Source organism: Halichoeres trimaculatus, unplaced genomic scaffold (assembly GCF_033239565.1).
Source record: "Halichoeres trimaculatus isolate MK-OKI-2021-1 unplaced genomic scaffold, fHalTri1.1 fHalTri1_scaffold_23, whole genome shotgun sequence".
Taxonomy (NCBI): domain Eukaryota; kingdom Metazoa; phylum Chordata; class Actinopteri; order Labriformes; family Labridae; genus Halichoeres; species Halichoeres trimaculatus.
The window spans coordinates 8526703-8553724 of NW_027437201.1; the positions used below are offsets into that span (position 1 = coordinate 8526703).

Consider the following 27022-nt stretch of genomic DNA (forward strand, 5'->3'; position numbering starts at 1 on the left):
CCACTTTTCTTTGATCCAAGACTTGAATTAAGTGTTTTGTACATAGTTCCTCACAATTTTTAGCCTTTAGCCCTTGTTCTCCTGACCTCATAGAAGTATAGAAGTTCATATTGCAGTGAAAATTGAGTCCACATCGGGTAAGAATGTGACAGAAGCAAAAACTGTCCTAAAAATCAAATCAGCTTATCTTAGGTGCAGAACTGTGTAGATTTTGTAAAGATAGAACCATAAAATGTTTGCCTCAGGGTACCTAAAAATGTGGTGTATATATTCCCACCTTATTTTTAATGTAATTTTAATGTCTTTTAATGTAATTTTAATGTCCTGGAATTCAAATTCTTAATTTTGGGACCTTAAACAGATATGAGATTAAAATGAGATTAATGTGATTAATTAATTACAGATCCTGTAATTAATTAGATTATTTTTTTTAATCGCCTGACAGCACTAGTATTTTCATCCCTTACCCTTGGCCCTCAAAACAGAGGACCTGGGGAAGGGGTACAAGAGACAATTGTGAATGGTCCTTAGTGTGGAGACCAATAACTGAAACGATGGAGAAAGACAAATTCATAATGAATTTAAGGTTTGTTTTGTTTTGTTTTGTTTTTTAATCTACAGTCATTGAACTCTGACGGTATGAAATTTTCTCTTCAACCTTCAAAGTCTGACTGGACATGAGGAGGTCAGTTTCTGACAAAATTTTCAATTCTGAAAAGTCCTCTTGAAATGGGATTAAACAAGCTCCAAGCACTGTGTGAGGACAACTCGATCAAAACCCATTACTTGGTCCAAGTGCTGAGGATTTCATGTGATGGAATGATTCTGCTTACCACCCATGTGTCATACTTTTGGCCCAAGATGTGCTCAGAAACTGAGGTAATAGTAAAAACTTTTGGACAAAACTGACACCTCAAGAGCAGCCATCATACTTTCCGAGCTTCAAAATTGTGGGGGAATCCCAAAGACATCTTGTAAGTGGAGTATTTGTGCAGTCATATGTAAGAAGTGTTCATTCTGGTGTCAGACACAAGAGCACTACTGTCAGTCATATCTTAACGGGTCTAGTGAATCCAGCTCGACCATGATAATGGGAGAAAATGAGGGTTAGAGTGTAATGGCGAGGAAAAACTGTCCACATTGTCAGAAAAATCAATAGTAAAGTGCCATTTTTTTCTTCTCTGCCATACTTCCGCCATTTAAATTTGACTTTGGAACATGCAGCACTGGAACATTTTGCAATTCAAGTCATGCGTAAACATAAGGCTGGGTTAGATAATTATTCAAAAAAGAAATGGAAATTAATGCAGCAGAAACAAATGAATGCTGTTTATAAGTTTCTGTTATTGGCCAACTGGGTGCAGGACTTAAACTCAGGTCCAACTCTGATTTGGACACAACGCTGATGACTCAGGTTTGGACTTGGCCTCAAGTACTGGCTCCAATTGACTGGAACTGACTGGCAGAAAGGGGGGACTGTGATTTATTTATTGATAAAGACTGTTCATTGATTTTCTTACATTTTTATTTTTGTTTGTTCAACACTTCAGCATTGCATTTTTTTTTACTACTTTTTTTCCAGACAGGACTGACATTTTCGGCTGAATGATTTTTCATATGCCGTCTAGTACAGAAGCACCAATAATTATGGCTCTTTAAGATTTTCAATAAATACTTGAAAATGCTTAAAGAAGGGGTATAATGCTTCTCTTTGGCTTTAAATTGTATTTATCTATTTTATATTCAGCTATCAGCTTTACAGCTCAAAAAAGTCCCTGTTTGTCCCCACACTAGTGTTTTGCAAAACTCTTATTTCAACCTTTGTCTTCTTTTACTAAAGGTCTTTAAATTACAGACCCATAGGGCCTTTTTCAAACCGCCCCCTACTCACTCCCCTTCCATGACGGAGTGCACTCTGTCACGGAGTCACACTCGCAGCTGAATGAAGTTCACTTCATCAGGGTGTAGGGTATAAAAACAGCTGTGGGACAGAAACTTCACTCGATCTCAGGTGGAAAAAGACAAAGAAAAAAGAAAAAAGAAATAGGAAATACAAAAGAAACTTTCTCCCACGCTTCTTTGACTGCATTTCTTTTTTTAATAAAGAGTTTTTCATGGTTCACTCTCGCTTTATAAATTTTTTTTTTTGTGACAGTCACTGTAAATATTAAACACTCAAATAAACACGAACTGTCGGAACAAATGCAAGGCAGGCCTTAATCCATGATATGTACATCTAAAGTTGTGAATATCTGCATGACAATCATTAAATATTTATGTTAGTTTAACAGTGTTTGTGCAGACACATATGCGTGGAACTTACATTTGAATGTTGCTTCATCCATGGCTGACACTGGACACAGTTTAGCGCTGCACGTGTTCAGCGAGTCAACATCCATGCAGACTCGCTTGTGGAGGGTTTTATAGCCCACTTTCCCTCCCCCCGGATCGGTTTGGGATGGCCCTTAATGTGGCGGACCCTCCGCGAGAATGCGCAAACGGCGGGGTAGTGGGAAGGGAGAGTGTGTAGGGGGCGGTTTGAAAAAGGCCCATACTGTTACACTTTTTGGGGTGCCAGGCATTAAAAGCCAACCCCAGAAGGTGGAGCTAGAAACACTGCAGTCCTTTGATTGGTCGAAAGAATCAACATTTCCTGTGCGACAGCAGTAATAAAGAAACAAAGCTTGATTGCGCTTTGTAACGAAGAACCAAATGTGAATCACAAAGAAGACAACTAACTGGTTGTCTTCTAATCTTTGCTCTTTGTTTACTGTGTCGCATTTTTCTGCTTTGTTGAATTTATTAGCATTATTAGCATGTCATGCTGCTATGCTAACACACTATTATATAGCTGAAGCGGCCATTGGCATCCAGCTTACACGCCACCAACCAAGAATGGCATGGTTAGCTGTGGTAACACCTTCCCTCTGATTGGCAAGCGCTTGTGAGGCTTGTCAGGACGGAGCTATAGCAAGACCTTGGTGTTTGAAGCCCGACCCTTCAATGTGTCACAAACCAGTAAGGAAAGCCTTACTTCATCATATCACCAAGAAGATTTTGTGCTTTTTACGAACAGACTACTTTGAGCAGTTTACAGAAAGTTTCAGGGATTTTTTTTTTTACATTTGAGTATGAAGGAGTTTTAAAATCATTTAGTCCAACATTTAGTATGAACATCCAGCACTGTCACCTTATACCTTATACCTACGTTTACAATATTGAAAAGCATAATACCCCCTCTTCAGAGGAAAAAAAAAATCCCTCTGGCCCTTTTTTTTTATTTTTTTCAGACTGACCTTTGCTTGTTTGGACAGAATGATATCAGTTTCGTAACTTAATATTTCACAAAACTTTGACTTATTCCCTTGCAAAAATGTTTTTAATACACAGTTAGATTTAACAGTTCTCTCTGAGCCAAGAGCACGTCGTGAACCATTGCACTTTAGCATGTGGAGTAACCTTTCAAATCAATTCATTTGCTTACAAATTCAAAGAATTCACACCAATGCCGCTGTCTGCCTGTGTGGTAAAAGCAGGCCTTTATTTAGTGGTGACTTTTGTAAGACATTCTGCAAAGACCTGACCAAGCGGGTGAACCCATCACCGCTATTACTCGCTACAACCAGCACTCAAAACTCCCTGTGAATTCTTTTCATAAAAACGTCAGACTTTAAAAAAGCCTTCTGTCAGCCTGGTGAAGTAATTCTTACACTCACTGTGCAGACCTGACATACTGCCCTAGAACAGTCGTCAAAGGTTGCACGCAGCTTGCAGCTGCCAGCACCTCTGCTGACACCTGAGCTTGGCTGCAAATCTGCTGATCCAATGATACCAATGTGAGCAGGGCACTGATCTGCATGCACACAGTGGAGACATGTTTCTTACTGGAAGAATCATGACATTAGTTGACAAATAATTTAAGGAATAATTAAATGAGACAACAATTCATCAAAGATGTAATCTTGCCACTTATTTGAATTCACTCAGGGACAGCAGCTCCTCAGAATACTGAACCAGTAAAAGTACAGAGTGAATCAAAGGAGTTGAAACATATGTATTTGGCTACTCTTTGATATATACCAGCTTTATCAAGTCAAGGGGCATTTTTAAAAAACAGCAAACACAAGAGAAAAACTGTAGCCCTCTTCAAACACTTCAAAACTGACACCTTTGTTAAATATTAACGATAGCAGGGAGAACGCAGCATGGAAGGGGAGAGAATAAAGTGGAAGAATAACTGATGAAGGAGTGAAAATAATTGGTCCTAAAGTTATCTTTCTTTGAGTGGTCGTGGTTTCATGTTCAGAGGAGAGGCGACTCAGCTCAGCCCAGGAAGAAGAACATCAGGAGAAAATGAAGAGAGGGGAACATGATGAAGAAGTGACATTTACAAGAGAGATGGTTGTGTTTTCAATTTCCTTTGTCGCCCCTGCCCAGTCGGCGTGTTAATCTCTTCTAAAGCCACTCTCAGTACCAGCATACATCAACTCCAGTGCGTTTTGTTGTACAGAAAGAGCTATGAATTACAACGAAGTGTATGCTGCATCTCTCATCTCATCACCACCAATGAAAACAGGGATAGCACTGACTTGCTGTGACATGAACAGTTCAGCTTCCAGTCGTATCGGAGTATTCTCTTGCTGCTTTGTGCAGAGTTGGCAGTTATGACCTATTTCTAGCAACAAATGTGAGCTGAAGTTGGAGCCAAATACTCTGACCATACAATTTTGATTCAGAGGCATCATAACTCACTTGGTTTAACAGTTTCTGGCCCTGATTTCCCTTTTAGCAAGGAAGCTGTATGACGTAACAGAAAACTTTAAATCAGTAGTTACCTCTGGGGTTCCACAGGGGTCAATCCTTGGCATTCTCTTGTTTGATTTATAAATTACTTCGCATGATACTATCATGAAAAAAAAACATGCCTTTTCATTATTATGTTGATGATACTCAGTTATAAATTTCACTGTAGTTACGGTGGTCCCTCTCCCTGGAACAAACTGCCAGCTGCGTGACGTCCATCACAACTGTCTCTACTCAAATACCTATGCTATACTCAGTTTCATCACTGCATCTATTTATCCAATCAAAAATCTCAGCATAACATGAGGCTTTACCCTCTGTTTCAGCACACGCATCAAAAACATAAGCATACCACATTTTTCCACCTAAAAATTACATCCAGACCTTGCCATGCTACTGCAGAGACGTACACTCAGCGGCCACTTTATTAGGCACACCTGTCCAACTGCTCGGTAACCCAAATTTCTAATCAGCCAATCACATGGCAGCAGCTTGATTCATCAAGGCATGTGGACAAGGTCAAGACGATCTGCTGCAGTACAAACTGAGCATCAGAATGAGGAAGAAAGGTGATTTAAGAGACTTTGAACATGGCATGGTTGTTGGTGCCACACGTGCTGGTCTGAGTATTTCAGAAACTGCTGATCTACTGGGATTTTCACACACAACCATCTCTAGGGTTTACAGAGAATGGTCCCAAAAAGAGAAAATATCCAGTGAGCGGCAGTTCTGTGGGCCGAAATGCCTTGTTGATGCCAGAGGTCAGAGGAGAATGGACAGACTGGTTGGAGCTGTTAGAAAGGCAACAGTTACTCAAATAACCACTGGTTACAACTGAGGTCTGCAGAAGAGCATCTCTGAACCCGCAACACGTCCAACCTTGAGGCAGATGGGCTACAGCAGCAGAAGACCACACCCTCTTAGCTGACCCTCCTGTCAGCTAAGAACAGGAAACTGAGGCTACAATTCACACAGCAACACCAAAACTGGACAATAGTAGATTGGAAAAACGTTGCCTGGTCTGAAGAGTCTGGATTCCTGCTCCACATTCAGATGGTAGGGTCAGAATTTGGCATCAACATCATGAAGGCATGGATCCATCCTGCCTTGTATCAATGGTTCAGGCTACTGCTGAGTATTGTTGCTGACCATGTCCATCCCTTTATGAGCACAGTGTACCATCTTCTGATGGCTACTTCCAGCAGGATAATGCTCCACGTCATAAAGCTGGAATCATCTCAGACTGGTTTCTTCAACATGTTAATGAGTTAACTGTACTCAAATGGCCTCCACAGTCCCCAGATCTCAATCCAATAGAGCACCTTTGGGATGTGGTGGAATGGGAGATTCTCATCATGGATGTTCAGCCGACAAATCTGCAGCAACTGCGAGATGCTATTATGTCAACATGGACCAAACTCTCTGAGGAATGTTTCTAGTATCTTGTTGAATCTATGCCACCAAGGATTAAGGCAGTTCTGAAGGCAAAAGGGGGTCCAACCCGGTACTAGCAAGGTGTACCCAATAGAGTGGCCGGTGAGTGTATACCCCTCCTTGGCCAGGATACTTTGTCACATTTGTGGGATCACATCACCCCCACACTACCAACTCCACTGGCAACCAGTCAAACACCTAATCACATTCAAAACAACCCTGCTTGTCTAGAAATCTCTCCATGGCCTGGCACCCCCTCATTTATCAAACCTCCTCTGCCCATGCACTCCACATCTCCCACTAAGTTCCTTTGAAACCCTGCTCCTTTTTGTTCCCTCCTCCAGGCTCTGCATTGTGGGTGACAGGGCCTTCAGTGCAGCTGGCCCCTGAACTGCAGAATGGTTGGTTGCTTGTTCGGTGGCTGGCTGCTTGTTTGGTAATACCTTTCTCTTGAATTCCTTGTCTGATAAATGTAGGGTATTCCCTGTGATGATGATTTTAATTCCATTGGCAATGATTATACCTTGTCTATTTTTAAGTCTTGAGTTTCAATGCAGAGCACATTGAGCTTACGTGTAATGAAATGTGCTATGGAAATGATATTGCTATTGCTCACTAGAGGTTTTATTCTTTTCCATAACACTGAGTCAGAGTTGACATAACAACATTATAGCTAGCTGACTTGCATCCTAATCTGCAGTGTAAAAAATTGGTATTGTGGTATGTGTGAACAACACTCATGCAGATAACAGCCTTACTCAGGGTTCTATAGAGCTGCCTTGGATAAATGCTAGCATTAACATGTTAGAAAGTACACTGGTTATTTGCAGATTTTCTGCTGGGATTATTTTTACCATTTCAGGTTTTTGTAATAGTCCCAGTTCAGCCCATCTGAATGCTTACATTTGCTAATAAACACAAAACAAATGTTTTACAAACCTTCCAATAGTTGTTTAAATGTGCTGGCATGGCTAATCCTTATTCAGTCCAGAAACAACCCAGCCCTTTTAGAAGTTCTTTCACATCCAAGCTGGTGAAACATTTCCAGTTTTTTAAGAAATACTTCAACATTCAAGTCACAACAACTGACATCCAAGAGACTTGAACACTTCCCCCGTAAGGAGGAGATAAGTCCCATAAGTGGGCTCTGAGCTTTATCTGTCCCCCCAAAGGTTGGTAAGTGACCCAAAAATAAATTCCTTAACCTGTACGTGCATGAAATCCACTCTATCACTGCCTAAGCTTCTTTAAATGCTAGGGCAGGCTTCAGGTTGGTGTCTGTGTTTTTATATGGATTACTCATGCCATGAAGTATTAAAGGCTTTTGATCTGAATCTTTTTGTGGAGGTTTAATACACCATATAGGGAATATGAGAGATTATTTGACCTATATCTTTTAAACACATATGAAATACAGAAGTTTAGTTGCAGCCGCCTGATGATAAAAAGTTGCTCCTATAAGGCTTCAAATTTGGTCCAAAAATGATGAAAACTTAAAGAATTAAGGCAACATTTCAAATTATAACACATCAATTAATGTTGTTGTTATTTGACTTTTCAAGTTACACACTGGACCCTGACTACAAGGAGATATTTGCAACGAGTTTTTTCATTCTTTCTTGTTTTTTTTTTTTTTGTTTTTTTTTTTTTGATGAGTCATAGTTGTACTGGAGTGTGGGATTGTTTTCTGAAATAGCTCGTCCATCAACACTATTCTCATGTGCTACCTCACATTGCATATTTAAAAGTCATACCTCAAAGGTTTCAATAATAAATGAGTTAAGGCTTTGTTTTCACAAAAAGGAGTACACAGCCTTTAAAGCTGGCACTTGGTTTGAATGCATTTAATAGTGCTTTCATTTTTCTTTTTGTAAAGTAATTTATAACTTGCATTTTGTGAAATAATATTTCAAGGAGCCAATAAAATTCAATAGTTAGGTCTAGAGGTTCTTTGAGTTTGTATCAAATCTAGACGGATATTTTTCTAATATATTTTCTTAATTTTTTGTTTTGTTTTGTTTTAGTGTTTTGGTCTTGTTACCACTGCAAGCTGCAAACTGTGTGCCATGTTATTGTTGCCTCTTGTTGCTCTCTTAAGATGCTTTCTGACACGTCAAAACCCCTTAACATAAACTCATCACAAGTCATGTAATTTTATTTCGTGAGAAAGCTTTCCGGCACATTAAGCTTCTGCTTGTTGACACCGTAAACCATGAGGTGAAACGGTTAGCTTAGGTTAGCATGCTACTTGGGCCAGTTAAATACCATGGGTATTTTCATACTGGATCCTGTACAGAAGGTGAGAGCAACTTCAGGTTACCAGCTGCTGCAAAGAAACTTAAACCACGAGCAGTGGTGACGATCAAGGCAGTATGAAAAGCTTTGACATTTACCTCGGTTATTTTTAAAGGTACGTAAACAACAGAGCTCGGAGCAGATCAGAGCTGAATGATGAAACTTTCATCTTAAATGTACCACAACACACAGATAAGAATCCATCTCTGTGAAATGGTAACTCCTGCAAAATCACTGACACCAGTGAAAACAAAACAAACAAAAAACTGTAAAGATAAATAACTTTGAATCAATAAAATGACCTCTAAAACAATAGTTGCTGGTCAGTGTGCCTGTATTTTTAAATTGGTAGTTGGGTAATGATGTGTGGTAGAGACATTTAGCAGGTGACTTGCTGGAAGAGCTGGATTGAACAAAATCCGAAAGTACAAAAAACATAAAGTAAGTTTTGATTTTCTAATTTGTAGTACCAACTGTTTACGTACTAATATTTCCATGCATCCATTCCCATACTGCTTACCCTGTTCAGGGTTGTGGATGTCTGGAGCCTATCCCAGCTGTCCTAGGGTAAGAGGTGAGGTACACCTGGGAATCAAACAAGGAACCTTCTTGTTGTGGGGATGCATCGCTAACCGTTGCGCCGCCGTGCAGCCCACTAATATATCATTGTAACTTTTGTGGCTGTATCTTTGTTATGCGTCATACTTCTGGGATGTCATGTATGTGGCAGTACCACTGGATACGAAACAGCCCATTAGAGTTTGTAGTTTCCGACTCCTGATTGGTCGACTTAGTGGCACATTTGTAACACTGGCCATTTTCTAAAACGCCTACTACACTAGTAGTGCCTAAAATTTTGGGCAAAATTCAGTATGTAGTAGGCAGTGTTCAAAAACTTGCAAAATCTGCAGTTTGGCAAAAAATCCCTGGATACCCTACTGATCCAGGGAAATGTCTCAGTATGCAATGGACCAGTCTACCTGTCATACTGTTTCCCACAGTGCACATCGCTAACGCTGTTTGTCTATGCAGGTGGCAGGTTTTCTCGAATTACCATCTACTGGAATGAGTCGGCATTACAACTACAACACAACAACACTAGTGATAGACGGTAAGAAACACCGGTTAATCTTGTCGCTTCCAGTTGTAAAATAGGTGTTTACTTCCACAAATTCATTAAAGCCCATATAAACCAATAATTCACTTTTTAAATCCATACATGTAATATGTCAAAGTCTTTTTTCCATCAGCTGTAAAAATAAAAATCCAGATTTATTTTCAGTAAATGATGTAACTTTTGGTGTAAGATTACAAATCTTATATGATGATACTGCTGTGACATGATTAACAAAATAACTAAATCCCAAGATCTGCCTATTTTGTACATGTATAATAAAGGCAAAAACAAAAACAAAAAAACCCTACATCGGAGTTCTGCCATCTATGACTGGAAACCATAGCAGTATACTACAAAACAGACCCAACGGAACCATCATACTACATACTACAAGCAAAAGCAGTAGGTAGTATGTAGTGCCTATTGCATAATAAATTCACACGTAGTATTTAGTGGGCAGTTTGGAGTTGGGCAGTGAAAGAGTGTATGAGCAAGCTGGGAGCGCAGTGTACTGTAAGTGAGCACATGGGGAAAACTGAGGAAGACATGTTAATGCACATGTATGTGTTTTCTAAAAGTATGAAAAATAATTGCTTGAGCAAGTTATTTATTAATGGACCCTCTAACTGCGTTGTTCTTTGCTTGATTCTGAATTTTTCACAAAATATACTTTTAAGTTCGAGCAAAAAAACATGTTTTGTCTTCAAAATTGTGGCACAAATGTGACCCCATACCATCCTGGATAACATTGCTACCACACAAACAGACTGTCAACAGAATGTGTGTCCTGCAGAGTGTTTACTACTATTGTCTACACCTGCAGCGCGCTCAGTGGAGTGCTCTGTGAGACCCCATTGTCTGGACTTCACCTTTCAAACCCACAACAAAGCCAGGCAGAAACAGACGGAAAGTCCAGAGAAGTGCGATTGTGTTTGATTGGATTCGCAACTGATGAACATAAAAGCAAGCTGCTAGCCTGCTCTCCTGAATAGACGGCAGTGGATACTGAGTTGTATTTTAGCTTGAAATGCCCACCCTTATCAGCTATGCCCCTTGTACAGCTACATGACAGTCTTCTCCTCTAACTCTCTAACTGAAAGTGGAGAACAGTATTCCCTCAAGTGATGAAGTATTTACCAAACTATTACTGAAGCATATTATTACCTGATCTACCACAAAATGAAACTGCTACAGGTTTTAAAAGTACAAGATGATGAGAAAGTCTAGCATATTTTTTCAGAACTGGGAAGACTTACAAACTCTTCCAAAATACATCTGAAGAAGTTGATATATGTTGTGAGAGTGTGAAAATATTCTAACCCTCCAGTGATTCAGTTTCAACTTTCCTGCAAAGAAATTTTGGAGCTGCGAAGTATTTAGGGAGCTAGACCAGCTCAGTGTGAGGGGAGAGTCAAAAAAGAGACGGACGGGGATTGGGGGTGGATGGAAACAGTTTGATGCCAAGAGCTGTGTGTTGACCCTGATTAAATGCCTCCCCTAACTCACTGCTACCTCTGATAAGACCACTGCACTCAGGGCGGTGTGCGTGTCATGAGTGTGTATGTCAGGGTGCCACAGCTAAAGATAAGATGTGTCTGCACATGTGCCTGTGCAAAGAGGTGTGTGTATGTGTGTGTGTTATTCTGCCTATTTGTGTGTGTGTCCCAACACCAATTCTCCTGTGTAAACATGCTGACCTGGCACAACACCAGGAGACACTTTGAAGTTGGCAATAGCCACTGTAATCTCCCTCCTTTTCACACAGTCACACACACACATACTGACACACACCCACTGTGCCAGAGGCGAGATTTAACACTGGCAACCTTATGTGCCTTAGCATGTGGCCTCTAACACACACTGGCTCCTGTAAACACTAAAACACACACAAATACTCCTCTATTGTCACATACAATTCAGTCTTCTATCTTTCGTGCAGGGTGATAAAAAATTATTCTTCCACACTCAAACACCAAAAGCCCTCTCTAGATTTATTTTACATCGTCTATAATGGGGATTTTTGCTGATGGTTATTTGTGTGTGTATGGTTTTCCTGGAAGTGCCCAGCACTGTGGAGTGTGGCACAACAGCCTCGGAGCATCTCCAGGTTTTAAATCTGGCATGCCGACTTCCTTTCACAATAATCTGAGACACTCCAAATGCACAATATTCCTTTACAATCCCCAGACTCTACACAAAAATAAAGCCTGTTTGGACTGTGTAATATAGTCTTGGTACTTTTTCATTGTTAACCTTATCTACAAGATATTTATTGCTGTAACTGTGGTAACAGCAAGTGGTGCATGTGGGTAGATGATGCATATAATTAAGTTTTTTGGTTGCTAACATTATTTTAAAATACTGCACATCACTAGAAATAATTTAAATGAGAAACCCCCCTATCTACATTTTTCAAGCTGCATAAATTTAGATACACACACACGCACACACAAATATATGTACATACAGGAGGTCCTCGACCTACATCATTTTGATTTAGCGACGCCAATGAATATATGTACGTAAGAAAATAGAGAAAGTTTTGAAGTTACACCGCTCTGTTTGTAAGCTCCTACGACGGGTACTAGTTTTTAGGGTAAAAAGACGCACCATTGGAGCGAACTTGTCCGTAACTCGAGGACCGCCTGCATACCGTATTTTCCACACCACAAGGCGCTTCGGAGTATAGGGCGCACCTTCAATGAATGGCCTATTTGAAAACTGTTTTCATATATAGGGCGCACCCTATTATAAGGCTCATAGGATAGAAGCTATAGTAGTGGCTAGGGTTGCGTTATGCATCCACTAGATTGAGCTGCGCTAAAGGGAATGTCAACAAAACAGTCAGATAAGTCAATCAGACTCAGGCTACATCCACACAGAGCCGCACATTTTCCTATCCAACTATTTTCTGTGCTGTTTTCAAAAAAAGTGCGCTGTAAAGACGAAGCCATTTCTGCCGTCCACAAAAGCCGTTTCCAGAGATCAGTTCAAATGCCAGACCTTTGGGGGGCGCTGTATTGCTCTAACAATAAACAACAGAAGAGGCCCGGGCCAGCCTGTGAGCTAATGTTAGCACTTAGCAGAATTCCTCTTTACAGGTTCTTACTGCTTACCGCTGTTAGTCCGGCGACGCCCCCTAACTATGGTAGGGGTATATATAAGGCGCATCGGATTATAAGGCGCACTGTCGGCTTTTGAGTAAACTGAAGGCTTATAGGTGCGCCTTGTAGTGCAGAAAATACGGTACATATATATAAAATACTGACTGAATAAGATAAGTCTAACAACTAGCATGTTCTTGTATGTTGAAAAAGTGGCAAACAAGTAAGCGTTTTAACTTCTGTTTTTAGTTAGAACACACACACAGTTTAGGGTATATGCTGAAATTTAGAGGTTAATTTTAATACCTTTTTTAAAAAACCTTTCAAAAAGTTTTAAGACCTCATTGCAATTTTAAGCTGTTGGTAGTAACCCATATTTAGCAGTTGTGGTTTAAATTGAAATCGAAATGAGGTAAGCTGTGAAGGAATAAAGCTTGAAAGAATAAATTAAACTACTGGCAGGTATATTGACACACCCTATCTTGTTCTCCATGTCCATATTGCTAAGCTCCAATAGTTGACAACTTTGCTGGCTGAATGCTTAACGGCACAATCAGGGGACAGTAGCAAGGAGGAAAAGAAATATTCACGGTTACTTTTGGAGTCAAAGTTTGAACACCAATGAAATTTAATACCTCAGAAAACCATCATTAAGACTTTTGATAACTTTTTAAGGGCCTTAATTTTCCCACATTTGATTTATCAACTTTTAATACTTTTTAAGACCCCGCGGACATCCTGCAGTTATATTGGCTCATAATAACAAGTTGTCTTCTTGCATTCTGGCAAATTTAGGTACAATCAGAACCAGAGCATGTGAGCGCAGCAAGCAGAGCAGCCGAATTTGAAAAGAGTCCAAAGCAGGTTTTTTTTTTTTGTTTTTTTTTTTCAATGAATGGGGGGACAGAGCAGGGCACCGTCCTGCCCAATTTTCACTCGTTTCCGCTCACAATGAGAGTCTGGTGCATGCCCGCATCTGGGCCAAAATCTGTTTAAGGAGAGTACCCGATAACCTTCCACATATTGGGGGTCTGAGGCTTCAAATAAAGATAAGCAAAATGCAGAGGTACAAACTGTATTTTTGGAGCGAGTGTGGAGTGGAGACACTGTGCGGTAATGGGCGGATTGGCATGGTGGGACTTAAGGCGGGGAGCCACAGAGGCGGGCACCTCAGGTAGCAAGCAGCGGAAATCCTTGCCGCTCCATTCCACTCACATGCTCTGATCAGAACTCCCACTTAGATTCTATAAGAAAGACAGACATTTTAATTTAAATTCCCCCAGTAATAAAAACAAGTTTAAAAGATAGAGGGTTTCAGCATTAACAGGAGTTAAAGTGTTTCTATTTCTCACTGAGACACCCCAGAGATATAAGAGCTATTCACTGCTGTTTGCTGCTGTAGTTTGGTCAATTTTCTTGTTGCTGGGACAGATTAAGGATAGTCTTATCTCATTTTAATAGTTGTTGTTTGATACACAGCAACTTGTATCGGCTTCAGACTAACATAATCCACCCAAAATTCATGGTATTGTACGCAGTCCTTCTATCATACAGACTACACTGCCCTCATGTATTTCAGAGGAGTGCTGTGGAGTGACACATCGATATACAATAGTATGAAGAGCTCATGACTGCATCTGCCACTATGGCGTAGGGTAGGGGTGGGCAATATGGGCAAATAAATATATCTCGATTATTTTTTCAAATTTTCCAATAACGATATTCTGACGATATTGAACAAAAAATTCTACAAAACTACTTGCCAACCAGGAGGACAACTATGGATGGACACAGCATTTCAGAACAGCAGTTCTTGATCTTTTTTTTCTCTGTTAAACATTACCCGACAATATTCTATGGCAACTCAACAATAACAGTGTTTTCCCTACCACTGTATAGGGGGGGCTGCCCATCCCTTATCCCCCCCCAACGGAGGCACCCGTACCCCCTGGAAGTCGAGTTAATGTATTTTCCATATTACACAGAAGTAGTTTAGAGGTACCTCTCATAAATCAGGTCTATACCCTGACTATATAGCCTTATGGGGTGTCATATGTACATCGCAGCGTTCACATTTCTCCTTGCGCTGTTTCATGCACGGTGAAGCTCTATTCCAACGTGTTCACAGACACACAAACATGTGCACACAGACAAGCACATTCCATATAGCGGACAGGAAGCTGGAAAAACACCACAAGAAACATCTCCCAGCGCCTACTCTGTGAAGATGTAACACTCACTCCAAACCATTTCCAGGTGAGGGACGTGGACCCGCGCTGAGACAGGAGACTCCTGCATGTTTCCTTTATATGCGACTACGTAGTGTTTGGTTTCCATCGAGTCACATGACTGAACCCTGTCTACTGATTGGCTTCTGAGACAAGCATTCAGAAAATGAGGACTTTCAAGCACCTCTCCTTTGCCATCCATACACCTTCTGTTTTTTTTTTTTTTTTTTTTTTTCAAAACAGTAATACTCGATAATATAAAATTGCACATCGTAAAAGCAACATTTTGGATAATATTGCACGCAATATATATCGCCCACCCCTAGTGTAGGGTCAGCTTATAAGTATGAATTTTGACCAAACATCAGTGAACAGAGGAGCCTGCTTGATATACTGTTGATGTAAGATAAAGATTGTGAATTCTTGGGAATCACATAAACAGAGCTGGAGTCTTTTGAAGATTGACGGGCAGTTTGGGTGAAAGAGGCATAACTGGGAGCTCTTTATTCTCAAGTTGTAGCTTTGTGTGTGTTTTAAATATGTTTAAGAGAAAAGTAAACCCTGCATACAGTAAACTAAGACTTTATGGGAAAATATGTGTTTACAGGGATTAATCATTGGATCTTTTAACCAATGTTTGGGCAAAGACTAAATCTATCAAAGGGATTCAGCTGGTAGATTCTCAAAGCTTGGGCACAATAAACCTCAAACTATTTCCACGACTGAGCCCAGGGGTAAAGTTTGTTTGGTTTGGGGCGAACTTAGCAGTAGAAATAACCTTAAACTTTCCAGTACTGCACCATGTGTTTGGGACATGTGTTGTTTATAGCACTATTTACCAGAAAGTATCAATAAACTCAATCTTTCATTTCCCAAGCCCCACAGTGCTGCCTATCCCTGCTCCTGACATGCAATTTACACAGAGAACTGGAAGCTATTATTTTTGCAGCCTGTACCGCACCATTATCAGCGGTCTGCTGTACACAGCACAATACGTTCCTGACCCCACATAACCACAGCAGCTGTGTTGACAGACAAAACAGGAGTCTGTCTAAGGTGGCTGCAACATCGGTGAAAACCTGCTGCCTCATTACCTCATTGCCCACTGGTTATGTCCCACTTTCACTTTCCCAGTCACACTAAAGAGGCTGCCATCACACCAACTGTTGTTGGCCACGTATCATTGCCTCAAAACGTCACATTATGGGTAAGCATCCACAGTGGAGATAGTCTGTCCTTATAGTAAACATGTGATGTCTAAGGATTATTGGCTGAATCTGTCTTATTTTGGTCCAGGATTGAAGAGATTTAGAAGTCCCTGATCAGATAGAAAGCTACTTAGGGTATTAAACTGGGGCAGGGGCTCTTAGAACTTTTACCACACAGGATTAGAATTCAGTTAATTTAATCCCACCCTGGGATTTAGACACATCAATAAACTTCTCCATGCACAGGGACCTACCACAAACAACCAAAAAGTAATTTTCAACCCAGTTATAGAAGCTGCAAATCTGGGGAAATGAAAATCAAGGATGGTGTGAGTTGTAAATTGGAAAATCAGTGTGTTGTTGAGTGCTCATTTCTTTTTGGTAAACATGATGAAAAGACAACTTCAGTTTGCTCTTTATTTTTAGCACCCTCACTTTGTAATCCTCTCTTAACACTGTGAAAAATGCAATAGCATTAGCCCATCAGTCATAAACAGAATCAAAATTTGGTCACAAAGAAAATATGTTAGGCAGCTTTTACTAATTGGTCTCTTTGTTCCTTCTGTCTGGGTTGCCAGATATGCAGATTTCAGGCAGTGTTTTTGGCAAGCAAGAAGACAATCTTGTTAAGAACAATAAACTTGGTTGTATTGTTCAATATAAAGACAATCCCTTTCTCAGAACAATTAAACAGAATCTGGCTCCGCAAACAGCGAAACTCTGACAAAGTGTCACAGAGGATGAACAATTCACGATAAAGTTGGAGAAGTCGTTCAAAGCTGTGGTGTGAGTGGAAAAGCAAATACTTAGGCAAAGGAAGTAAACTCTAACTCCTCAGCGTCACAGATGGTGTAAATCATCCCTTTGTTTGTTGCCAAGAAGAAATTAAGCAACTCCAGCATCAAATATAAACTGTTAGGCACCAGGTTGAATTGTTTTGTAAACCTCCTGTCAGAGGAAGATACTGATATTGAAGCTGTCATATTACCTCACCTCTGGTGCTGTAGCTGTCACTGTAAACACTATATCACAGGATTCTTTTCATAAAGTTCTGGGAACTCATTCAAGTTCAAGAAACTTTTTTTTTTCGGTAGATTAAACTGCTTTGGTATAAATATATCAAGATTAAACTTTCAGTAACCCTTTTTGTGGCCACTTGGGGCAAGATGAGATGCTGCATGAACTGTTCTGTTGATGGTGCTGGATGAAAAGTTACTGGATCAACGAAGTTATTACACTTACATCTTCATCTGAAGTCATGAAAAGTTAGTCTGAGAATTGATTTTAAAAAAATGAAAGTTCATTGTTTTGTGTGGGTCTAAAGGATGAGTTCGAAGCCTTGTGTGGTCTACTTTGACTACTGTTCAATCTTCTTTTTTTTTTTTCCTTTTTACTGCTATTTAGTGATCTGATGCCAAAATTACACAGGCTGTGTTTTTGTGAAGGTGTATGTATTTTTTTTTTACTTTGATAAGCTCAAAATAACGATACAAAGTGCAACCATCCCATGCATTGGCACATTTCAACTCCAAAGCACCTGAGCTATTCCAGGATAATGCAAAATAGCCAAATGGACACCATTCATCAGTCTTTCTCTTCTGCTAATCTCACAATGCATATTCAGCTGTTGCAAAAGCATTTTGCCAGACCAAAACATAACCTTATTGGTTTTTGTTGACTTTTAACTGCATCTGGAAAACATTGTATTTCCCCTTGTCTTTATTTTTTCAATCAGATTTTTTAAAGGAAGGTTTGGAAGATAGTTTTGTGTGCTTGGTCTTCATGCACTTCAATAGAAAAGTTTTGGTGTTAACCTTGGAGTTTTGAGCTCCAAAAATGGCTTTAATCTACTGTGGTGTTCCTCAGGGCTCAAATGTCGGCCCATTGTAGTTCAGTTAAGATTTTTAGCTTCGGCTTTAATTTTCTTAGCAAGCAAAGTTTTTATTGGAGGTTAATATTTTAGAGACATTCAATAACCTGAATGTGCCAACATCTTGTTCTCATGAAGCAGCTCCAGGAGTCAGTTTTCAAATCTTTGTTGTTAAATGTGTATTTGTGTTTCCTTGTCTGCACTCTCTTCAAGTCATATCTAGTCTTTTACACCTCAGTTTGTCAAGGTATTAATAAACTTAACAAAAAAAAATGTCACCGATTTTTTTTTTTTTTTTTTTTTTGAGGGGGTGGGGTAAAGGCAAGTGTGGTAGTGCTGAAGAATAAAAATGGCAATTTCAAATGCTATTTCTAAACCGCTGCACAAATGCTGTAAGACTGATTTTTCTATGAACCTAAGAGGTCCAGTTAGTAGCTTAGTATCACTGAGCATAACTACCTGGTGGGATTCAAGATGGCATCTTTTTGTGTCACTCAAGGAGAAACAACACACATTTAGTATCTTCATGTTTCCAACTCAAGATCTGTGTTTAGTGGCTGAAATTAATTGAAGTTTACTTAGTTCTCATATTCCTAAAAAACACGTCTGGACGTAAACAAAAAGAACGCGTGTTAATGGGTTAACGATGATAGAAACGGTGTGTTGCCTCCTTCTTTTTATAAACAGAAAAATTTAAGTGACAGCATTACAGGTCTGTGTGTGTGAGTTTTACTTTGCTGAAACTGGTAGATGTCTGGTAGAAACAGTAGATATTGACAGATAGATATCTTCAAAAGTAGATCTTGGCGGCTCAAAAATGTTCAGACTGTATTCCTAAAACTCAAGTAATGTCCTTTTTTAGAATTCAAAATATAAATTCTATTTTAAAAACTCCTGAGCCACAGCTATTAAAACATAAAAGTAAGCAATAGCTTGTGTTAGCGAAAAGCAGGGAAATAAATTCAAGCTCCTTCGCTCCATCAGTCAGAATTTAAACTGTCAGATTTACTTTGAACATTGAAGAAAACAACTTGAAACATTCATTTTCAGCTCCATTTTTATCTTTATATATTTCTCTACTTTGTGCTGTGAGGGTCAGATGTCAGACTTATTTACAGTATGTGGGTGAATCTTCAAAGGCAGCTCAAACTCTGTTTTGCGCATTGTGCTTTCACCTGTAATTAAACGTGCTATATGAAACAGTTTTTCCTTCCTTTCTTATACTGATAAATGGACTAATGCAACCCTGGAAATCACATTTCATTTTGATTTATACATTCATCTGCCAGGTCCATTTAAACCCAATGCTTTCAAAGCTGAGTTATATTTTTCCTTTTTAGTTACAAAAGAGCTTTTGTTGTTTACAGATGTCCGGATGACTCATTAAAACAGGTGTACAACTGCTTAAAACGACATGTTATCTAATGATATATTTAAAAATGCACTCAAAACAGACATGAAAAATAGTCCCCTCATTAACAAAGTACTTAAATCATTAAAAAAATGTTTTGTCAGTCATGCCAACTATCTGTCATGAATAAGACTAGTTAGTCTAATTTGATATGATATCTCACTTATACATGGGTTTCCCACTGGGGGGACGGGACCAAATGTAGAAAGTGTACACTGTAAACCCAGATAAATTGAGTTTACTTGAAAAATGCTTGTTAACTGGTTACTTTGAAAAACCTAAGTAATGAAATAAGTTCATTTAACTCAACATCATTAAATCATTTACTGAATGTCTTTAATTAAATAAACCTGATGCTTATTTGTTACATATTAAAATATTAAGTAATGTTAAAAAGTGTTGCATATCACTGTAAAACATGCCTGACCTTACTTAAAAATGAAAGATGTGACAGATATCAATAAATTTGCCTTATGAATGGAGTAAATGTAATAATAAAAAATTAAAGCAAATCTGAAAAACTAGGTTAAGTAACATTCTTAAGTACAGCTGGGTCTTATATCCACAGCATTCCCTCCTCACTCATGGTTACAAATGCTGTCACAACAAAAATCCGCTCTTATTTCATAACTTGTGAGGAGAGTGAGGAGGGAAGGCAGTAGATATGAGACCCTGCTGTTCATTTAAAGATTGTTCTTCAGGGGGCACAGGTTGTCAGTGCACCACGGCACTGACTGGTGGTCTGTGTTCCATGGCACAGGGTCTTGCACCTTTTGACTTTAGCAGTGTGTGCCTAATGGTAAATATATTTATAAATGAAATTTTTGACTGGACTATTATCCTGTTTAGGCCAATTGTGAAAATGTAAAAATAAACATTTATTTATTTTTGACACAGACAGCCAGTCCACACTGCATAGAGAATGGACAGCTGATCGATGCCACATGGTGCACAGACAGCTGGTCCATGCTGTGACACACAGACAAACAGTCTGTGTCATGTGGAGCACAGACAACTTGTGCCACTGCTGCATGTCTAGAAGTACAGCAGGGTCTCATATCGACTGCGTCCCCTCCTCACTCACGGTTACAAAAGGCAATCAAAGAAACAAATGATTATAAGTTGTGCTTACACAAACAGTAACAAAAGTTAAATCTACTCAGAAAACATCTGTTTCAACACTGAAAACTCAGACATTTGAGTAGATTGAATATATTGACAAGTTTTACTTTTTCATAGCTTAATTCAAATGAGTAATTTGATATTTGGGGGTTACAGTGTACAGATTTCTTAGGGGGAAGTGTATGAATGTAAATAAAGCTCTAATGAAGGCTTCTGACCCATACAGTGTGAAGCAGAACATGTGGGTGAAATAATATTACTAATGACAACTACAGCAGTATAGAATATGTCCTGCTGATATCCAGTCAAGTTCATATTGTACTGATCAAAGCACGATGGAGATTCCGTTTCAGTGACACTTGTATCAATTGCAGTCCTGTTTGGAGGACTTATGGTGGGGTTGTATCCTGGGTTTGGGGGTCACAGCTTCTCCTCTTGTAGTTTTTCCATGAACTGATGACGAGGGGATTCTATAAAAGTACGTCTGGAGAAAACAGATGACTATACGGTTTCGTATAGATGGTATCTATGGGGGTATATGAATCAAAGGATGGACCACTTTTGTAAGAAATGAAACTAAAACAGCCTCAAGCAACATCCAGATAAGAGTAAAGCTGAAAATAATTTCAGCATACGGCAGAGAAAGAGGTTTTTCTGTTTTTAAGAGAAAAATAAACATCATACATTTATGTTACAATATAAGTAGCATCTTAAGTAATTGCTTTTTCTTTAATTAACATAACAAAGTAAGTGATTATAGCCCACACAAAATGAATCACCATTGCCACCAGGTACTTAAAGAAATTTTCTTCGTTTTCTCACATAACTAAACATAGACGCACAGAAGTCATATAGCTGCCTCTACAAACAAAAAATAAACTTTAAAAATCAAACTTTCATTGATTTTATGACTAAACTTCATTCTGTACTGAAGATAAAAATAACGCCTGTTATACGCTGAAATCCCTCCTCACAGTGCTGAACTGATGAACTTTGCTAGAAAACTCAGCATGCCTTTCTGGTCTGAATTTTTACAGTCGAACAGACAAACTTTGGAGAAGATCGAGCCAGGTCAAACTTCTTCGAAGATTAAACTTTTTTAGCGCATCATCTGGGATTTTGAGCTCGGCCTTAAACCGATAGCTTTCATCCAGGAATTAGTTTCAGACAGCTGCCAGAGGGGTAAAGAAGTACTATTGTGTGCGTAAGAGCTCATTGTCAGAGTAATTCAGTATTGTAAGGGACTCAGCTAGAGGTGTTTGTGATGAAATTTCTCCATCTGCAGAGTAAAGCTCTACAGAAGAGTTTTTAACTCTGCCTTTGGTCCTGTTTGGCCTTACTAACATAAAAAACGCATTTAAGTTTCATCTGGAGAGGTTTTTTAGTTCAACTTTGGGGCTTTTTATGACTTTATTTCAAGGGCAGGGACAAAGGGTCAAGAGGAGAAAGGGTAGGGGCATGGGGTGGTGTGCCAAGGGAGCCAAAGGTTGGTGTTGAACTCAGGCTATGCACTTTGAGGGCAACAGTCTTTGTAGACGGGATACAGGATTTAACCTGTGAGCTAAACTAGGATTTTATCATCTAGAGATAGCGCCAGAAAGTTAAGACTCCAGAGACTGTGCTCGAAGAGGAGGTAGCATGCTTTCTTATATTTTTAACATGGATATAAATTAGCAATGCTGGATGTCCATACTAAATTTGAGCAGAGTTTCAACCTGCTACATATTCATGCTGAAAAAATCCCTGTATCTGTCAGTAAACTAATCAAAACATTATCGACAAGACATTATTTCATAAAATCAATGTGAAACCCTTAGGAGACTTACTGGAATGGTGAGGTCATCGCAACTGGTTCATGACATATTGAACAGGCTAGCCTCAAACACTAAGGTCTGTTGATAACTGTGCCCCTAAAAAGCCTCCATGGAGCTGACCAATAAGAGGGAGGGGGTTTGTTGAGTTGAGAGTCTCAAAGAGATAAGCACCCAAGAGGCTGAAATTAGGGTTTTCTAAAACACCAGTGTAAAAAAAAAAAAGATTTTTCCTACAGCTTTAAACCACATGAGGTTGGTAAGGGGTGAAAAAAACAGCATTAAGACTAAAAGAAGCAGAATACCCCCTCTTTAATGTTGTACACTACAAACTCAACAGAAGAAAACATTGATTTAGTTCCATTCCAATCCATTGATATTGTGAATCCCTCTTCACATCTTACATGAAAAGATCATCAGACTCTCTACCAACATACTACCTCAAACTGTAATCATTTTTATTCATTTTTAAGTCTATGATATGATCTGAAAGCCGCCTGCATATCTTTTTACACTTGTATATTTGCAAGAAAACCGCAGAGAAATTAAGTTTTAAACAAATGTGCCCCCACAAGGAGCCTCGGGCTTGAATGCATTCTGATTAAGCTGTTAAAAGCTTTGATTTCTAAATGATAAACAGGCATCCAGTATCAGTGCGACTAAAACAGAGCCTCTTTATTGTGAACCTGAGGAGCCGGATAAACGAGGGCCTGGTAGTTAACGCAGCACCTCAGGTGTATCTCATTCAGTGAGAAGGTGACTGATGTACAGACCAGCAGCGCATGAAGTCTTAAACTGAGAACCCCTGAAATGACACAAGATCATTGCACCAGCATGGGTTATCTATCAAAATAATCCTTCACTAATACTGCAAACAGATCCCTGCAGTGCTCACATCTTATTTTAGCAAGCAAGCCAGCATGAGTTCATTATACTGGGTTTTCTGTCACTTTTCTGTGTTTGAAATTCCAAAATACTCATAACTGTTTACTGGATTTCTGCAACGATTTAATTTGTTGTAGAGCAAGCAGCACAATTAGACAAAAAAGCATTCCCACAGAGGTAGACAACAGGGGTTTGTGATAAGAAAACTTTGTCCATCAAGCCTAAATGTATTCTATCAAGATCATTAAGAGATACTAATGCTGCACAGGAAAGGCTGAAAAAAAAAAAACTAATTTACTACCAAAAAATGCAGCTTGGGTTGTATGCAGCAGTTTCTACCAGTGCAGTGTTTGTGGTCAGTAACTGATAATGTAGAGGTGTTGTGCTACAACAATAATGGCCACTTTGCTGAAGCTCAAAGGACTTCTTTCAAGCTGAGGTTAGGTAGGAGCTTTTTTAAATGAATGAACTGTATATGCATAGTGCTTCTTTTTAAGTACCTACTCCACTGTTCTACTACAGTAAAGTCCCACTTTACAGACAAGCTATCATTCAAAGACATCCCAGTGCTCCTGCCATCCAGTCTGATTAACAAGATCTGACACGGTGACGAGAGGACGGGTCTCAGGTTCAAAAAACACTGTCTGTCTGTCAAACCCCCTGGACACACACGTCACACACATGAACACACTCACACAGGTATACAGCGATGAATTAAAAGCAATGTTACATAATCCAGAGGGGATACAGCCTCTTTTCAGTGGTAGCAGTGATATAAAGTCACTTCATTGTATTCACTGATAGGTCACTTTAACACATGCCTGCAGCAGGTGCTAAAGTTTTATGCCATCATGATACAAGAAGCGTGTTATAAGAACTCTGATAGTTAATAGAGGCACCTTTCACCTGTTATTTTGATGTACATCACCCCCACCTGTCATCACCTTTGACTTTCTCCCCTCACTATCTGTGCTGTGAGGAGGAGGCGACAGCTTGCCATAGTTTAAGGTAATCGGATGACTCTTTCTCTCTCTGTATAATCCGAGACACACAGGCTGCTGGAGGTAAACCTGCTTCCTACAGGACCAGAGACCATATTTAGGTTACAATACAAAATCTGCACCATAGCAGCACAAGTGCACAATCTACTTGTTGAAAACGTGCTTGTGTAAGACTGTTGGTCTTACTGATAATCATTCAAAGAGGAAAGGTGCATTTAGGATTTAACTCATTACAGTACAGGACAATGCAAACACTTGTTTTGCTACACTTAATTCTCACCTTGAAATTACATTAACATACCATCACCTGTACTTTAAACGCTACACAGAATTGGAGAGTGATAATTAGTGTTCGTTAATTGCAGGATAAGACCTTGGCTCACAGAAAGCAGCGTGTTGCATATAAATGTGCTGACTTGTTTCAAATTAATTCGCCTCGACGTCTTGTTTTTACTAAAGCAATGAGTGTTTCAGCACCGCGGACAGCGACTCAAGCAGCCCAAAACACACGAAGAAGCTTCAACTAAACAAACTGTTGTAGTCGACTTTAGCATTAGCTAAAGCGTTTTTAAACGTGTTACCCCCATTAGCATAAATGTATATTTTCTGTCTATTATAGCCGCATGAGCTGTGTTTTCTTCCCACGCAAACTTCTTCATCTGTATCAAACAGTCGAAGAGCAAAGCCAAGGAACGGTCGAGAAAAGTGGACAGCTACGGAAAAACGGGAACGCGGTTCAAAGGGGTGCATTTTAGGTCCCTGAACTCACCACATAGATATGAAAATACGCTCAAGTAGCTCAAGAGGGGTACATACCGTGTCATCCTCGGTGAAGCCATATGTTTAACATTCAAATCTACTTTTCCACACACTGTTGCCGTCCCTGGGCCGCTGCACGGTACAGCCCGGAGAGAAAATCCAGGAAATAACATCCACAAAAGTCATCCACCCGCCAGGCTCAACACCCTCACCACTTTTCTGGCTTTTTTCTGAAGTGATAAAAGGGCAGTCCGTGCCTTCAAGATGGTAAAAAGAAAAATAGTTTATTTTCAGGTCGAGATATGGCGAAAAAATAGTCCCTCTCTTCTGTAGTCCTCTCTGAGTTGAAGTCGCCGGTTTGGGACTTGCAAGGTATCTACGAGCTCTTTAGGAGAGAGGCAGGGTAACTCTATATCTCCTCTAGTATTCCCTCTTGCTTTCTCAACCAGCGAGAGATGGGGAGAGGGAGAGACTGAGGGAGGGGGGAGAGGGGGAGGCAGAGACATTAGCTGAAGGAAGGAAAGAAAGAGAGAGAGGGTCAATGCAGTCAGAAAAGGGGCTTTTGTCGGAAGGTGGCTGTGCATGAACCGCAGGAGCAGCAGGCATCAGCAGGGATCGCTGCATCGCCGTAATCTAATTACGTCCCCGGCAAAAGGCGCACGGATTAGCGGCTGCTTGCTCCTCTCTGCTCCGGTCTCTGCGCCCCATGGCGGAGAAGGAAGCGCAGGGAAGCTGTTGCCACGTTTTTAACTCGTCAGTGTCCACTCACACAAGAGTTAGGACAGAAGTTATCAAAGAGGAAATGCTGGACATTTCTTTCCATTTCTGGAATTGTTTTCTGTCCTTCTAATGAAGCAAATAAATGAATGAATGAATACATAAATAAATCCGTATTTCACTGTCTTATTTTTCCCAAATGCTGCTACAGGTGCACCTGAAAGACGGAGCCTGAATGGTAATTACAGGACGGATAGAGACAATGCTGTCAATTGTGGGAGAGATCAACGTGGTGAGATACAAGTTTGAACAGATTGCAATTAAGACATGGAATTTCATGCTTCTTTGGAGGCTGAAAAAAGCCACACATAATAGGATCCCTGTGTGTTTTTTTCTACAGCTAAGGGTCTAAAGTAGAGGTTCTGTTATTTTGTTTGTTTCTTACAAGTTAGTTAAAATGCAACCGTAGCACTGCAGATTTGTTTTCAAGTCACTTACTTGAAAATAAAACTTACTTAAGATTTGAAATGCAATTTAATGACTCCTTTTAATAAAAGAGGCCAATAAAAAACATCCAAGTTTAGCAAATCTAAAAGTTAAACTATTAATTTTGTGGGGGAAAAAACAACCTGAAGCTACAAGCATATTTGAGTACCAATACTTTTCAAGCAGGATGTTCCCTTTCAGCATGAGTTTTAATATCACTCATTATTACCATGTCATTTGCATTTCTTTAGTAAAGAAAAGGGACAGAATTTTAAGATAAAATAGAGATTATCATTATTTTGTTCAGCTCTAAGCATGTCCAAAATTGTACTTGTAAGTTTGACGCACCTTTTAGATGTTTACTCAAAAATGGCCAAAGATTCAAATAAAGAAGTATATTACTTATACATTGGTGTAAATATGTTTCTTTGGTTTTTGGACTCAGCCCCAAGTGGACGCTCAAGGTACTGCAGGTTATATTTTTCCCCAAGGCTTTAATTTCAACACTAGAGGTAGCTGCTTCATTTGGTTGAGATTTGGGCATGCTATGCTAGTCATGGCTAAAACTTAAGTTCCTAGCATAAAAAAAGTTAAAGTAGATCTCAATTGTACCTCATAAAACTTTTTTTCCCTAAACTTTTTAAACTCAAAGTCTTTAGTCCAAAAAATACAGTAGATTTTAGTGTACACAAAAACATTTTCATACCCTTTGTGTCATCCTAAAAAGTGAGCTGCTCACTATACAACTGTGCAATGATTTTTCATCCATTA

General features: G+C 39.5%; 1 protein-coding gene across 1 annotated transcript in view; it reads right to left on the reverse strand.

Annotated features, from left to right (window-relative positions):
* The window catches only part of pcdh15b (protocadherin-related 15b), a 281925-nt gene extending 256194 nt beyond the window's left edge, over nucleotides 1-25731 (reverse strand). Inside the window, exon 1 of the mRNA XM_074662917.1 lies at nucleotides 25106-25731. The gene's annotated coding sequence lies outside the window, so the exon portion shown is untranslated. The remainder of the gene's footprint in view (nucleotides 1-25105) is intronic.
* Between the last annotated feature and the right edge of the window lie 1291 nt (nucleotides 25732-27022).